Source organism: Equus przewalskii, chromosome 30 (genome assembly GCF_037783145.1).
Source record: "Equus przewalskii isolate Varuska chromosome 30, EquPr2, whole genome shotgun sequence".
In the NCBI taxonomy this organism is placed as follows: Eukaryota; Metazoa; Chordata; class Mammalia; order Perissodactyla; family Equidae; genus Equus; species Equus przewalskii.
The window spans coordinates 26,713,353-26,716,171 of record NC_091860.1 but is presented as its reverse complement, the minus strand read 5'-3'; positions in this window follow the sequence as shown (position 1 = coordinate 26,716,171).

The following is a 2,819-nucleotide window of genomic DNA, read 5'->3' as shown; positions in this document are numbered from 1 at the left end:
GTAAGATTTATGTATTAGAGATAGGATTAGGAAGGAATGGATTAATTCATTCTTCATCACCCTCAGGCTTAAGGTACTGATTCTCTTCAAGCTGAATGCTATGATTTGCCCCGTAGAGTAGCCATGGGCAGCAAACGTGGATTCATACAGCTGTCTGAGAAGGTTCCCAATGAATACGTGAATTTAGAACCATCTTTGAAAAAGAGGAAGGCACAAAGAAGAAGAGTGCACTTACCAGAACTTAAGCTCATAAGCTGGTGAAGCAAGATCCCTGTATGGGCCACCAGAAGAAATGATGCGGGCTCGGCGAGCCGAGGAGTTGAAAGAAAGATTTCTTGGACTCTCAAGGTCTAGTAGCAGGGCTCCTTTATTCAGAGTATTCTCTGGATAGTCCATGCTAGCATGGAGTAGCATGGGGACAGGACCCATGGGCAGTAAAGAGCTGCAATGAGTTGAGGGTAAGGCTAAATTTATAAGGCATAAGTATGTGAGTTATTTCCTTACAAGACAAAGGAAAGATTATGTTAAAAATGTCATTAAAATGGTGTCAGTGCAGGTGGGGTCTGGTTAGTGGGTGGTCCTATAACTTTGGATACAATCAGGTCGAATCAGGTCAGGACGTCCTATACTTCCCAGAGGATGATATAGATCAGTATGTAGGGCAGGATGCCTGGGGCTTCTCTCCCCGGGGCAGCCTTTATCCTCATCACCGCTCATCAGGCCGTACTGAGGCTGCGTCCCACATAGCAGAGCTAGAAGGACTTACGACTAGAATATACGACTGCGTACTGGGGGGCTTTGGAGAGAAGAAGAAAGGAAAAGAAGAAAGAAGACTGGCAACAGATGTTAGCTCAGGTGCCAAGCTTTAAAAAAAAAGATAATTTTACTTTCCTCTATGTGTGGTGAATTCCCTTTTTCCATATTTTGTACATTTGTGCTTTCTCCTCTTTTTCTTGTTTAATTAACAGCTCACCTATTTATTTTCAAAGAATCATCTCTTGGACTTATTTTTTTAATTCTATATTTTTCTATCTTATACAGCATCATTTTGGGCTTTTATCTTTATTAATTACATCCTTCTGCTTCTTGAAGATTTATTTTGTTCTATTTCTAACTTCTTGCATAGATGCTTTATTTAGTTTATTCTAACTTTTTAATTAATGTAATCATCTAAAAGTACGAATTTTCTCTTAGTACTATTTTAGCTAAATCCTATGGCTTCTGATACGCCATTTTCATACTTTTCTAAGTATTATCTATTTGTTTTTATTTTCCTTTTTGGTCTAAATGTTGTTTAAATAGTTAAAAATTTCCAAGGGGTAGGAATGTTTTATTTTCTGTTTTATCACTAATTTCTAGATTTATTGAATTGTGATCAGATAATATTCTCCATATGGTTCCACTTACTGGAATATTTTAAGATTTTTCTCTGTGGCCTAAAATATGGCCAATTGTTGTGAATGTTCCAAGCATACTTGAAAAGATATAATCTCTGTTTCAGGGTACAGAGTTTGCTATATTAGATCTACCATATTAATTAGATTTTTAGGTCTTCTCTATCCTCACTTACCTCTTGTACCCTTAATCTGGCAAAGACTATACCAATTATTTCTGTCTATTCATTCTCTCTATATCTCTGTTTGCTATGAATAATGAAATTATGTTATTCAGTGCATAGATATTCCTATTTTAGTTTTCATTGTAAATTGTAACTCTTGTAAAATGTTGTTCTTAATCTCATTTACTTTTGCTCTGAAATCAACCCTGTGTAATAGTAAGTTTGTGATCTGTGATTTCATTATGTTTCCATATTCCTGGCATATCTTTTCTATTCTTGTATTTTCAAACTATCAGAATGCCTCTACTTTATACATCTTCTCATATGCAACCTAAGGGTTGTGTTACAGTTTGTGTTCCAGTCTGAAGTCGTACTTTTTGGAATAGGTAAATTTTGCTCATATACGTTTATTCATGTAAGATGTTTGGTCTTAGTTCTGTCATATTGTTTTGTTAGACGTTTTGTCTTGTAACTTTTTCAAATATTTCACTATGTGGTTTTGTTTAATTTGTTGTAGTTGTGTGTATGTGTTTTGATAATTTGAAAGGTGTATACTTTTGTTCTGGGTTGCCATAATAATTATAACATTACATGATGTCCTAATCATCTATTTCTTTAGATTTTCTACTGTATTTCTTTCTTTTCTCCTTTAACTCCCTTTTCTTAATCACCAGGTTTTAGTTGATTTTATTCTTTCTTAGCATGCTCCTTTGCACTAACATATATACTTAAATCTCTACTATTTGCTTTATCAGCTTGAAATACTTTTACCCCCAATCACAGTTGTGAGAATCATATTGACACGAAATCCCATTTTCTCTTTTCCTCCCCACTTTTGCTATATAATTTCTAAATTGTGAGGCTATTTAGGTTCTTTTTTATAACCCTAAACTCCATGCCTGCTGTTTCTCTAGTCGTGCACCTAATTCAAAGCCTGTTGCCAATTCTTGCGCAGCAGTTTCCCGTTTTTTCAGCTTCGTGCATAGAGATGAATGGTTTTGAATGAATGAGAGGGCACGGTTAGGAGGGTTTCTCACCCTCTCCTATTAGAATGCAGTTGGCTCCCAAGACGATCTTCGCAGCCTTGGACCGTTTCTCGTCCTCACCATCTGGGATCACTGCCAGGCTCTCCTGAGAGTCTGAAATTTCAGAAATTGGCGCCACCGCGACCCCTCTTGGCGGCGGCGAAGGATGCCCGCGGAGGGGAGGTGCAGTGCGGTCCTCCGGCCGGCAGGGGGCGCGGCGGCGAGGCGCCTGAGGC